The sequence below is a fragment of the Dermochelys coriacea genome, chromosome 4, assembly GCF_009764565.3.
Source record: "Dermochelys coriacea isolate rDerCor1 chromosome 4, rDerCor1.pri.v4, whole genome shotgun sequence".
NCBI lineage: Eukaryota > Metazoa > Chordata > Testudines > Dermochelyidae > Dermochelys > Dermochelys coriacea.
Genome location: NC_050071.1, coordinates 52,272,932 through 52,287,676, shown reverse-complemented (window position 1 = coordinate 52,287,676; position 14,745 = coordinate 52,272,932). Strand labels below are relative to the sequence as shown.

At 41.8% G+C, this 14,745-nt stretch overlaps 1 long non-coding RNA gene across 1 annotated transcript in view; it reads left to right on the top strand.

Moving 5' to 3' along the window:
- LOC122459958 overlaps positions 1 to 14,745 on the top strand; it is a 32,934-nt gene that overhangs the window by 1,077 nt on the left and 17,112 nt on the right. The window lies entirely within an intron of this gene.

The window sequence follows — 14,745 nt, the reverse complement described above, 5'->3', positions numbered from 1 at the left end:
GCCTCTAGCCAGAGGAATGGGAAATACGTTGTTAAGTCTCCTGCTTTGCATATGGAAGTACTCGATACATCCATCAAGTGCATTTTTAGAATGTACTTAGCGTGAACAGATGTCCCGATTTTATAGGGACAGTCCCAATATTCAGGGCTTTGTCTTATATAGGCAACTATTGCCCCCTACCTCCTTTCCTGATTTTTCACACTTGCTATCTGGTCACCCTAAATGTCCTGCTCTTCATCTTCTGTTACACCTGTTACAATCCACCAGTTGTAAGAAACCATTTAATCAAGTGCGCGTGTGTGCTTACTTGGTCAGAGCAGTGAAGGGTGTGGTCAGAGCTCTGTGCTAGCTTGTGTGTTAGGGATCTGAGGCACAAGTCCATTTCCTTGGTGTGTTATTGGATCATTGGTTTGTATCTATCTGAATTTTTGTATGTATATAAGATCTGCAAAAGTGTGTGGGAGTGGACCCATTTTTAAGTGTTCCAATTTATTGTCTTTCGTAACCTATAATACCTCCACTTTCACTCACAAATCCCTCAAGGCATGGTAGGTGCTAGCACCTGTGAATGTTGCTTTCCTCTCCCAATTCCAGGCATCTACATTTGAAAAATTTGACTGTAATATTTTTATTCTCATGACACATCTGAGAGGTGTTGTTACTATCTGATGGGGTTTTTTTTTTGAATGTCCTTGTAATAGGAGTTTTGTCTTAGGGCTTGTCCACACAAACACTTAATGTGCAGCAAGCCAGGGTGTGAATGTACAGCTCACTAGCTTATCACACACTAACTGGCTGTGTGGACCATGCTGCTGCGCACTACAAGTTACAACAGTATGTCAAAGTGCACTATATAACTTGCAGAGCACAGAAGCAGTGTCCACACAACCAGTTAGTGCATGGCAGGCGAGAGTGCTGTACATCCCCACCCTGGCTTGCTGCGCACCAACTGACTGTGTACACAAGCCCCAAGTTCAGTTCCAGCAACCAAGTGTCCACGTCACAGAAAACCACCACTACTATTTGTGATTATTGGCACATTTTCTGTCAGTCTTTCCAGAGAGGCCAAGGGCTTACTGGGCATGTAGAGGGCAGAACCCCTTCATCTCTAGATATGGTCCATACATATCTGGAGCTAAAGCACGTTGGAAGCACAGCATAGAGAAGTATTGCTGCTTTCTGTGCTATATCATTTTGTTCCATAGACTGAGAGCTTTAATCTTTAATTTAATAAAGCGAGCAGATCGAGGGACGTGATCGTTCCCCTCTATTCGACACTGGTGAGGCCTCATCTGGAGTACTGTGTCCAGTTTTGGGCCCCACACTACAGGAAGGATGTGGATAAATTGGAAAGAGTACAACGAAGGGCAACGAAAATGATTAGGGGTCTAGAGCACATGACTTATGAGGAGAGGCTGAGGGAGCTGGGATTGTTTAGTCTGCAGAAGAGAAGAATGAGGGGGGATTTGATAGCTGCTTTCAACTACCTGAAAGGGGGTTTCAAAGAGGATGGCTCTAGACTGTTCTCAATGGTAGCAGATGACAGAACGAGGAGTAATGGTCTCAAGTTGCAATGGGGGAGGTTTAGATTGGATATTAGGAAAAACTTTTTCACTAAGAGGGTGGTGAAACACTGGAATGCGTTACCTAGGGAGGTGGTAGAATCTCCTTCCTTAGAGGTTTTTAAGGTCAGGCTTGACAAAGCCCTAGCTGGGATGATTTAACTGGGACTTGGTCCTGCTTTGAGCAGGGGGTTGGACTAGATGACCTTCTGGGGTCCCTTCCAACCCTGATATTCTATGATTCTATGATTCCAGGGCTGCTGTTCCAGCACCTTTCATGAATACACAATCCACTAACAAAATCAGAAAAAGCCCCCTGTGATAGCTTCAGAAAAATACATGGGGCTACTTCCGTGTCTGATGTCACATTCTTATCACTTGGCTATGTCTACACTATGAGCTAGGGCTGTGACTCCCCTGTTCATCTACATATTCTTGTGCTAGTATAAGTATAAAAGTATCAAGTATAAAAGTGGTGTCACTATAGTGGCATTGGAGGCATGGCTGAGTTATGCTGAGTACCTACCAACCAGTTTGAGGCCATTTTGTGCTTGGCATGGTTCAGCTGTGCCTCTGCTACCATTATCCATGCTACCATGGCTATACTGCTATTTACACTCACACTAGCTTGATGAGAGCTAGCGTGAGTATATGTACACACAATCAGGGAAATCACACCACTACCACCACTAGTTGGTAGCATAGATGTAGCCAAGGAGTAAGAACATGACACCAGGCAAGGGAGTGGCCACATGTTGTATTTCTCACATTCATGCTGGTGACTAATTAGTAAATTAATTAATTAGTAAATCGTTCTCTATTTGTTCATATTTCTCATTCAGTTATGAGGCATATAATGTTGTCTATAAGAAAGGAATTACATTCAGGCTTTAAAGTTCATCAAGGAGGAAAATGGAATCTAAGAAATAATTCACATCTAGTATGCCTGGAATATTAACATGGTGAACAGTGGGATGTTGTAAGCTTATCATGCATGCAATTGTGGCTAATTCACAGCCCAGTACTTCCTTCTTTTTATAACACAGTATCATGGAACTGAAGGGCAGCATCTGGCCATCACCAGAGAACTTTGCAACCTGTATGACAACAGTATCAACAAAACTGAAGGGCTGGGAAAGAGTCGAGTCGAACGATAAGCTGTGAATACAGTATAGCAAACAAAACCAAATGTGCCTAGCTGACTTTCTCTGATGAGGGCACTTTGCATTTTGCTTTGCACTCTAATTATTCATAGAATCATAGAATATCAGGGTTGGAAGGGACCTCAGGAGTTCATCTAGTCCAACCCCCTGCTCAAAGTGGGACCAATCCCCAACTAAATCATCCCAGCCAGGGCTCTGTCAAGCCTGACCTTAAAAACTTCTGAGGGAGGAGATTCCACCACCTCCCTAGGTAATGCATTCCAGTGTTTCACCACCCTCCCAGTGAAAAAGTTTTTCCTAATATCCAACCTAAACCTCCCCCACTGCAATTTGAGACCATTACTCCTTGTTCGGTCATCTGCTACCACTGAGAACAGTCTAGATCCATCCTCTTTGGAACCCCCTTTCAGGTAGTTGAAAGCAGCTATCAAATCCCCCCCTCATTCTTCTCTTCCACAGACTAAACAATTCCAGTTCCCTCAGCCTCTCCTCATAAGTCATGTGTTCCTGTCCCCTAATCATTTTGTTGTCCTCCGCTGGACTCTTTCCAATTTTTCCACATCCTTCTTGTAGTGTGGGGCCCAAAACTGGACACAGTACTCCAGATGAGGCCTCACCAATGTAGAATAGAGGGGAACAATCTGCTCAATCCTCGATCTGCTGGCAATGCCCTTACTTATACATCCCAAAATGCCATTGGCCTTCTTGGCAACAACGGCACACTGTTGACTCATATCCAGCTTCTCGTCCACTGTAACCCCTAGGTCCTTTTCTGCAGAACTGCTGCCTAGCCATTCAGTCCCTAGTCTGTAGCGGTGCATGGGATTCTTCTGTCCTAAGTGCAGGACTCTGCACTTGTCCTTGTTGAACCTCATCAGATTTCTTTTGGCCCAATCCTCTAATTTGTCTAGGTCCCTCTGTATCCTATCCCTACCCTCCAGCGTATCTACCTCTTTTCTCAGTTTAGTGTCATCTGCAAACTTGCTGAGGGTGCAATCCACACCACACTATTTAGCCTTTCTTCCCATGGTTTTTTTCATTGTACCTTTCCTTAATTCAGAATAAAGCTATCCAGATCCAGTCCTTTGTATATGTTTTTTTAGTTACAAATCTTAGGCGTATTTTTTTTAAAAAATAGACTTTATCTCATGCTAAAGATGAAGGTAATTCTTCTTAGTTGTGGAATGGACTGCCTTTACTAATGCTGTATGTGCTGGGGCAGTAAAACTAACAGCCTCTAGGTCAGGGGTGGGCAAACTTTTTGGCCCAAGAGTATGGAGGGCCAGGTAGGGAAGGCTGTGCCTCTGAAAACAGCCTGCCCCCTGCCCCCTATCCACCCCTCCCACTTCCTGTCCCCTGACTGCCCCCCTCAGAACTCCTGATTCATCCAACCCCCCCCCTTCTCATTGTCCCCTGACCGCCCCCTCCCGGGACCCCCCGCCCCAATCACACCCCCCTGGAATCCCACCTCTTATTCATCCCCCCCACTCCCTGTCCCGACTGTTCCGACCCCTATTCACACCCCCGCCCTCTAACAGGCCCCCCGGGACCCCCACTCCTTGTCCCCTGACCACCTCTCCCGGGACCCCTGTCCCTAACTGCCCCCCCAGGACTCCACCCCCTATCTAACCCCCCTGCTCCCTGTCTGCCTCCTCCTGGGATCCCCGTGCCCCACCCCCATCCAACCCCCCGCTCCCTGTCTCCTGACCTGCCCCCCTGAACCTCCATGCCATCCAACTGCCCCCTGTCCCCTGACTGCCCCCCATCTGACCTCTTGCCCCTATCCAAGCCACCCCACCCCCTTGCCATGCCGCTCATAGCGGCAAGACAGGCTCATTGGAAAGCCTGGGAGGTGGGCAGGCGTAAGCCATGCTACCCATGCAGCGGCGTCACTGCGGGGGAGGGGCCAGGGGCTAGCCTCCCTGGCTGGGAGCTCAGGGGCTGGGCAGAACGGTCCTGCGGGCCGGATATGGCCTGTGGGCTGTAGTTTGCCCATCTCTGCTCTAGGTTTAAGATTCTGAGGGTAGGTGGCAGGGTGTTCTCAGTAGACAGTCCTTGACCATGGTATTTATTTTCCTCATTGTTCTACAAGAGTCAGTCTGACAACTACAGTTTGATGCAAGTCCCATCTCCTCTCTCAGGTGATAGATTTTAATTAGATCATGTCCAACCACTTTGATACATATCCTATATGTCATATCTACTTGGAATAATAAGCATGTAATGGAAACAAGTTTCCAGTCTGATATTAATTTCAAATCCACAACTAAGCAGAGACCAATCAGATATTTATCTTCAATGGGAGTTGTGGTTTCTCAGCAGCCTTCAGGATCAGGCCCAGAGGATTTGAATAAAAGTCTGCACATTTCAGAGGCAGGAAATTAATCAAAGTAAATGCAAAGGTCTAGACTTCCTGACAGGTAAAGGAAGCTGGGGTTTTGGACAGAAATCCTCTCTCCTCACTTGCACAGCCCTTTCCAGTGGAGACCTCTTAACTCTGGATATTACAGTTGTCAAGTGGCATGCACTTAGTTTTCAAAGGATTAACTCCAAGTGACCCTAATAATGATGAGCAAACTTAAAATCTGTTTCATACGCCCAATCTCCCAATGGCTGACTGGTAGATGCTCAGCATCTATCTGATTGCCATATGTGGGGTAGGGAAGGAATTTTTTCCTAGTTCCAACTGGCCGTGACCTTGGGGTCCTCTGCAGCATATAGGTTCAGGTCACTTGCCAGGATTATCTGGGTATATCTCATTTAATCATTTCTCTGCAGGGCCAGTGAACTTGGGCACTGAATTACCTTGGCCTGTGGCACATAGTCTAGTCTCCTGTGGGTCCCATTTCCGTTGTTGGGTTTAATGGACAGATGCTTGGGGTAGTGCTGGCCTGTGATCTATAGAAGGTCACACTAGATAATCTAGTCATCCCTTCTGGCCTTAAACTCTATGACTCTACAATCAGACCCTGTCCTCCTAACCTTTCCTTTAGCCTACCCTTGTTTTCTCTGAAGTTCACCCCCTTGTTTTATCTTCCTGCATCTTGCCCACCACAGGCTCCTTAATCTCCAGTTTCATTTGCTCATCAACCAACAGGACTTTTGATTCCCCTGCTCTGTCTGCTTGCAAAACAACCCCCTGGCTTCCAACCATCTGACAGGTATCCTGTTGCATCTGGGACTTAGAGATGTCTCAGCAGGTTTCTCACTTTCTCTACAGGATTTTACCTGACTATTTAAAAAATAGTGCAAGTTCTTGTCCTTCCCTAGGTCACAAGGCCTTCAAATTAATTGTTTTCGTAATGCAAGGTGCAATCTAGAACTCATACAATATGAAGAGAGCTGTTGACTCAGCTGAGATTGCCAAATCGTGCTGAGACCTTGAGAGAGTTTTCTTCCAGGATGAGCTGGAGGCAGGAACACCGATGAACTTCAGCCTGTCTGCATCCCTGAGTAAGGGGAGGAGTGTTCTCACCCTGGACTGTGGAGGCACAGGAGCCTGGGAGGAGGTGTAGGGAAAGACCTTAGCATGTGAGGTGCAACTGAGAGGCAGTCAGCCCCCTGAGCCTGACTGGACTGAAGGTTTGTTTATTTCATATTTTTGGTTGGACTTTGATAAAAGACTCTGAAGTCCCGGAAGTAGTTGGACTCTGGTGGAGGGCCAGGTTGCTCCTATGGCCAGAATAGCTCTAAGGACAGTGGCAGAAACTAAGGCAGTAGTATAACTACATCTGGCTACAAAGAGGTATGTTGGAGTGGCAACTTTGCTACAGGTGTCTTAGAGACTGAAAAAAAGGATTTGTCTAAACTTTTCTTTAGCTTACTGTGTGCATAGGTTCAGGTTTAGTTCAGTCTCACGTTTGAGCTAATTTTTATTTTATCTGAATGCATTCACCCATTTTGTTTATTTCACAACTGTAACAGAATTTAAGCTCAGCTTTTTGTGTAGAAATAACCAAGTTTTTAAAAGCGAATGACAATGTGACGTCAGAGTTTTGACTTTCTACAATGTAATTGATTTTTGAATCAGGTATTCAGGGCTTCGTAATGTATTCTTGTATGATATTGTCAGCAGTTTAAATGAGAGATGCACAGGGTTAAATAAAACTGAACTTGATTGAAAATTTTGTAAACTTCAGTAATCCTTCCCCAGGTTGTTTTCTGTGAGTAGTGCAGGCACTGGAATCTGATCATGTTTATATTCAAGGGCATAGTTCTTTTGTGTTTAAATTATGTCATCCACAAATAGGCACTTGAAATCCATACATAAACATGCTTTGTTTTTTTTCTGACCAAAGATATGAGAAACTGACTTGCAAAATTTATCACTGTATTTAATTAATAAGGATGGTATGAATGCTGATCATAACACACAGGCTGTAGCATCTGAGATCTTTGTGTATCAACTAATTGCACAGTATATGAATTATTTTCTCTTTTTAGACTTATGTACATTATCTTCAAAATTAAATAGCAGTACAGGAAAACTACATTCAAGGTGGGATTTTCCAAAGTGCTCAGTGTTGGGTTAACTCTGCTTCCATTGACCTCAACAGTGAAACTCCTATTGACTTCAGTAGGAGCAGAGATTGGCCATCGAGTGCTTTTTGAAAATCCAACTACTAATATTCAGCATGTGGGTGCTGAGAAAAAAATCCAGGAAATGTCAGAGTTAATACTGAGACTGCTTCACTTACTTATGTGGCTGGGCATTTTTTTTATGACCGTGGAAAGTTAAATAAAGGACCATAAGATATTGGTTATTTTGATCTAAAAGTGCAGAGACACATGAATAATGTGTGTGCGGGAATCTATAGTTTCACCAGACCAATGGTGCTGTTTTATTCTGTGGCTGTGACATAATGCACCTCAATTTTGAGAAGGGTACAATACAACCCAAAGGTAATTATATTAAAAGATTACACAGTTTTAATGTTTGAGGTATTTTTTTCACACGGGCTGCTTTTCTATAGCTAACCATTACATTTAGGCAAGAGAAGACTGTATTAAAACAGGGCTAGGTGACAGTTAATTAGAGAATTGGGCTTTCATTTCTTGGGACCTGACTACAAATTCTGGTTGATAACACAATGATGATGATAACCAGTGAAAATTTTCAGCCTGGTCTCCCATGCACACTTGTGCATGCTACAGACCCAACCATATCATTAACAGGGAATGAGCCTTAGTAAACTCAGAGGCTTGGTTTGATAGGCCCTCTAAAGTTTGGGGTTTTATCTATAGCCAACCAACTATTTAAAATTTTAGGACTTTCTCCTCCTCTCCCCAGTCTCTATTGCTGGTTGCCCACACTGTTTCTGTGACCACAACAGGCCTCTGCTTCCCTCTCACTGTGTCTTTGTAATCTTACAACAGTCCTCTCCTCACCCCTGCCCTTAGGTGTTGCTCAAAGAGAGTACACCAAATCTCACTGTTTCTCTTCCAGGCTCTAGGCTGCTGCACTATTTGCATACAGTATGCTGAATGATAGCTCTGTTCAGGTATCCCTCACGGTATTTTGTACATCTGACTGTTCCTGCTGTGAAAGCCGGGGGCTTTGCACTTCAGGAAGGGACAGTCAATCCCAGAGCTCCAGGGGTAGGCCCTCAGCTGCACCTGTATTAGGGGATACAGTATACTTCCCTCTGCATAGCTGACCCTGCGAACCATTGCTGGTTGCAGAGGGCCTGGCCATCCAAACACATGAACACTGAGAGAGAGCAATTCTTATGTTTGAAATGCATTGCCTGCAATTATGCCTGGCTACTGCATATGAGTAAGGGGTCATGGGGAAGGACATTGTGCAACTTTATGCATATGAATTTTTCCATATACTGTAGCCAGGTGTGCACTTGATCAAAAGGAGTTGGAGTGGTGGTTTTATTACAACTTTTAAAAATCAATATTTCAAAGTAATAACTAAAAGAACAGGCAGAAAAAGCAACTCTATTACCTTTAAATGTACACAACGTTTTAAAAAAAGCAATATTAAAGGTCAGTTGCATTTATTTTCTGTAGGATCAATCAGTCACCAGCTCCTTATAATACGCTGTAGCACAGTTCTGTTTACAAATCCATAAATATTGTAGAGTCATGGCATGCAATATCATTCTACTTTCTCAGTCCCTGGCAGATTGCATTTTTTAAAGTAATGTACTTAATTTACACAAGCAATTGCCAGTGCAAATTAGAACTCGAATAGTTAAGCAATGAAACATAAAGAGAGAGCTGGAAAGATCATTTCAATAAGAGAAATAAAAGAATGAGTACTATTTGAATTCAGTTGAGAAATACACCTACAAAACTCAGTTTGGTTCAATTCCCTTCGATTGATATAAATACAGCCCACCCTAAGCCTTTAACAGATCTGTAGCCATGACATTTAATTGCCAGCCGCCTTTAAACCTTGAGCAGGTCAGCAGAGACACAGTGCTATCAGGGATAATTTGTCATTTATGGATTTCTATGCTGTGATATATAATGCCCTGCTGAGAATGGTCCTTGTGGGTGTCAAATTTTGTTGCTGCCTGTAATGGAAATAAAGGAAAAATAAAAGGCTGGCAAATAGATGTTTCTGTAAATGTAACTTTTAGTTTGCAAGTAACCTTGAGGCCAAAAGATAATTCCACCTCAGCTGGGGGGCAGTAATGAGGTTGCAATTCAACCTCTGTGTTATTTATTGATTGAAAACAACTACTGGAATGTGTGTTTCTTCTAAAATATATTGAAGCCCATTTAACATACAGTCAGTTATCTACATAGGCTTGCTCTTGTCTTCCCTTTCCTCGTCTCAATTTAAGTTTGTCCCAGAGACATATATAGGACCAGTCGTCATGTCTGGTGGGTGGTGTACAGTTAGGGCCTGAGTCAAAGCCTACTGAAGTTATTGGTTGTCTTTCAATTCACTTCAATTGGCTTTAGCTGAAACCATTAAAAGGGGGTATAAATTGCACTCTTTTAGAGACAACTATGTGTAAATTTCAGGAAAAAAGGTGCTTCCCTAAGTTCCCAATAGCAGCATGGGTAGGATTGAGGGCATAAAGTGGTGCATATGGCCTGGTATGTAGTAGTAGTATCTGTCTCTACACATTCACATCTGAATTAGGCCTGGTCTATATGCAGTTTTTATGTAGGTATAGCTATTCTGGCTAGGGATGTGATTATTTTTTTAAACCCAAAATATTCCATGCAAGAATGAGTTATACCTATATAAACACCTTCATACCAGTATAACTGCATCCATACTTGGGGGGATGGGATGCGGGCAGGGAAGGAGGGCTGAACTGCTTTAACTGTACTGGTATGGTTAAAATGGTACAACTTTGTGTGTAGACCAACCCTTAGGGGAGTGTTTCATCTCAAATGCCTGCTAGTTACCATATTTTTACTGGTGTCTACCTGATTCTGCTGATGCCACCAGCTGCCACAAACTCTGTGTTACACATAATGGAAATCTTTCACATCTAAGCCAGTTATGTTGGTCATAGGCAATTTGCTCTTCAAAAGCCACAAAGGAGACTGTGTTTACAGAATGTAAGTAAATAATTGCCTCTTTCTTACACAGAGCATTTGCCCTTACTGAAACTATACATGCTGGTTGAAGCTCACATGGCAAATTTGTATGGATTTGTCTGGACCATAGGGTGCAGTTTATCCTCTGCCTTTTCATATCTTCTTCTGGTCTCCAGTTTTTTTTTGGGGTGGGAGAAGGAGTTTTTAAAAATGATGGGCCCATTTTTTAATCAAGAAAAGGGAAGAGAGGGACTGCAGTTCAAAATCTCTGTCTTTTCACCTGGAATTTATTTAGATTATGATTTTTCTGAGGGGTCCTCAGGCATCCCTCCATTACCACCTTTTAGTTTTCAAGTTTCCATCTTCACAGCTGGGCACAATGTCATGGCAACACTAGTTTCAGCTGAGAAGGGCTGTGTGCAGCTCCTGCTGGAACAAAAATGATTAAGGGGCTGCAGGGACTGATTTACAATGGGAGCCAAATTTTGGCTAAGTGCTCAATCAAAGGAAGGGCATGTGATAACTGGCTACAAACGCAGGAAGGGTGTAAACACCAGGGAAAATGGTGTTCAGACTGGGAGTTATGGGTTGAAATTAAGAAAAGGCTGAATATCAGGAATATCACTGAGAGTGAGATGGAAGTGACAGGTGCCAAAGATTTGCACGAAAGATTTAAAACTGTACTGCAAAAAAACAGTGGAAAATATATGTTAGAGTACATTTTCTTCCCTATTGCTGGAGGAAGAGGGGAGACTAGAAGACCTAATACAGGAGTGATTTTCTATCTAATCTTTTCTTTGATTTCTGTAAACCCATCAGCAAGTTCCTATTTCAAAACTGTTTATCCCAACATACTGAGCCAGGCCTGGGGTCTGATAACTATTTTTGGATCCCCAGCATGGACACTGATGCTACCACTAGATTGTTGGGCCAGCCTCAGATTATTAATGAACAAGAGTCTTTTGCATAAGATGTACTGATCTTTTCTGTGAAGATCATGAAGATTTCAGTTACTAATGTTTATACTCTGTTAATTAAAAAATGTATTTCTATGAATATTGGCAACACACCAGTGATGACTATAAGTAATTTCTTTCTCTTTAATCCCTAATAGGATTGATAGTACATTATCTATTTATTGTTCCAACAGATTCAAGAAATTGATCTTTTCCTGCATCTTAGTGACAGAGAGGATGTGCTATACTGATTCTGTACTTGGAAGGTTGTACAGGACATAAGGCTTTTGCATTGCCTTATTTCTGCTGGCAAAGCAGAGCCAAAAAGATGGATGATTTGTTTGTATGACTGCCTTTCCTTCATTTCTCTCCCCCCCGACCCGCCATCATCTTCCCTATTCCCTCCCCCACAGTTATATTTGAACTTAAACTCCTTTCCTGGTAGAGAAATTTAAAATACTGTAAACAAACATTTCCTTCAGAATTTTTAAGGGGATTTTAAAACAGGATGAAATGACTCTTGAAAATTTTTCTGATTTTTTCCTGATTATAAAAGTATTTCTTTGCATATTGGTAGGGCAGATATTGTATCAGTTAAAAGGAAGAGGGCTCTTTTAATGTGATTTTTTTTTTCCCAGAGGGGGTGGATGGATGAGGATTTACCTCTCAACCATACTCAATTACAAGCTATGTTGCTTCTGTGATGGCCACGTTTACTTTCGTCACTCAGCCTGCTGTTTTCTGACTGTGCATTACTGTAATTTATGGACACTAGAAATGCTGAATCTTGAAACGATGGCAATATAAAGCCTTACACTTATTAATATATATTAATCCCACATAATTTCAAGCTGTCTCCTTTGCTCTTCTGTGGTGTTTTTCTCCTTTTGTGCCTGTCACGCATTACAAAAGCACAATGTCACCCATGAGAGTCTTTGAAGGCTTAGAGGTACTGTATGAATGAAGGAGAAATTTGCTAATAGTTAACTCCACTTCATTACCTCCCACAGCATTCATCACTTTTAATCACTGGGAAGGAGTCTAATTGTCCTTGTGTTGTGCTATTTTAGTCCTCTATAACTTTTCTCTTACTATGGTGGTCATTTAGGTGCAGAAGTATCTCTAAAGAGACCAGTTATCTGCGAATCCTATTTACAGGCTACAGTAGATGAAAAAAATCCCTGTTGGATGAATGGACAGTGTGGATACAAAACTGTCATTATAGTCTCTCTTGCAATATTTTTTTCAGTTTTGTAGTCTATATTTACTATACGATTTGAAATGACTTGTGGCCTCAATCCTGCTTCTATTCACATCAATAGGAGTTTTACTTCTTGGTTCCATTGAATTCAAAGAGATCATTATTGTGTCCTATGCTGGTGAGGTGCCACTCATAACAAATAAAAGTAGTGAACGTGGTACAATACACCAATCGGTTAGGAAACTGTTACGGGTGAGAGCGTTTCATTTTTCATTCCTCCTTATCATTTGACTGTGTACAGTATTTTCTTTATATTCCAGACAGCCTGTTCTGTTTTGGGCATAGAAGGTGTTGATTTCTCTGACCTGTCATGCAATCTTGTTGACAGTAATCTGTGTAGTTGGGTGTTTCACTAGTACATCCGTATTAAAACTGAGAATGCTAACATCTAGCTACTACAAGGCAACAGCAGTGTGACTTTGTTGCCCTAAGCTAAAGTAAAAATTTTATGACTGACCCAGTTAAGCAGTCACTGACCATTCCATTGCTCCCCTGCCTTCTTTCTTCCAACCTGGGTAATACCCTGTTTTAGCTGTATCATTTCCTTATCAGTAACATGATATATAGATATATACGCTCTTGAGTTCCCAACACCTCTCAGAATGCTTTGGTCCAGCAGCATTAGCGGTGATTCTACAGTAGTATTTGAAACAAATAATTCTAGAGACTTAAAGGTATCTCCATTTGCATATGACAAAGGGCAGGTCTAAACTACGGGGATAAGCTGACTTAAGTTATGCAATAACGTAGCTGGAATTGACGTACCTTAGGTCGACTTATTGCAGTGTCTGCATTGCGCTATGTTAACGGGAGAAACTCTTCCTTTGACTTACCTTATGCTTCTCATTCAAGTGGAGTAGCAGAGTTGATGGGAGAGCAATCAGCAGTCGATTTAGTGAGCCTTCACTAGACCCGCTAAATCGCCCCAGTGGATTGATCGCCGCAGCATCGATCCACAGTAAGTGGAGACAAAACCTAAGGAGTAAATGAAGCTTCCTTTGGGAGTAGGATTAAGGCAGCATAAACGCCATAGTTGGTTAAAGTATCTTATAGTGACCTATTGATGAGTGACCATAGCAGTCTTCGTATTATCTCCTTAGTTATAGTTCCCTAGGTACCTACCCACTTCACCTATGTCTAAATCCTTTTGAACCACCAAAGAATAAGTGGAAGCCTCTGATGCAAAATGGAATGTTGTATGCTAAGAAAAACTTATTGCAAGTGACATTTAGTGTCCAAGATACAGGATGTTGCTCTGGAGAAAGAGTATTTTTAGAAATTTTACTATTAGCTTTTTGAAAAGGCCTGGGCGTTACTTGATAGCTCCCTCTTTTTGGTGGGGTTAGAGTGCTACCATACTTGCTAATGTAAAATTGTTATCTAAACATTTTGAATCTTTGTAGAGGTACCAATAGAAAGAACTCTTTGTTTTTGCTGGTTTGAAGTGATGTAAAAATGAAGAGATTGAATGGGTAGAGGGAACGAGGGGTGGATGGGGATTTGAGACCTGAATTCTACAAGCTACCCTAATGGAGTCTTCTGACATGGAACAATTTACACATTGGGCCTTAATTCTTTAGCATAATACAATCTTAAATAAACAAGAATTTCTGTTGACTGGATCATTCCCCTCAGATGCAGTCTGGCATTTTGCAAATACCAGAGTTTTGTGAAAAAAACCCACTGCAATATCCTCTAGTCAAGGGAATAGGTAATTTGGCTATAAAATTCCACCATCTGGAGACAATCTGGAAAATTGGCCTTTTTAAAAAAAGAATAATTTAAAAGAAACCCTCTCCTCTGTTTTTCAACTCCAACAGTTGTTTTCAATGGAGTCCAGGCTGAAGTATGGCAAAGAATTCTAGTCCTTGTATGCTCAGCATGATGTACTTGTTTTTTTTTGCTTGTGATTTGTGGTACTGCTGAAGGCAAATTTAACTGTACAGTATTTCTATGAAAGGTCATACATCTCATAAAAACTTTGAAAGGGGAGGGAGAGATTTAAGTATTTTAAAAATTGTACTAACCAAGCAAAAATTTAAATTAAGTAAAGAGAACAAAAAGCTTTACTGGGAATGACCATTAGTGAGCATACTTTAATATCACAATTATAAAAAGGCTTCTGCCCGTAATGCTATCAAATCAATATTTGTCCCATTGCTACTACTGTACAGGTAATATATATCTATATGATATATCTTAAAATATTTATATTGAACTCAATGTTTTAAAAAATTCACAATTTTTGGATCAATTATAGCTGCTGAAAAGTAGTAATATGCAGAATGAAA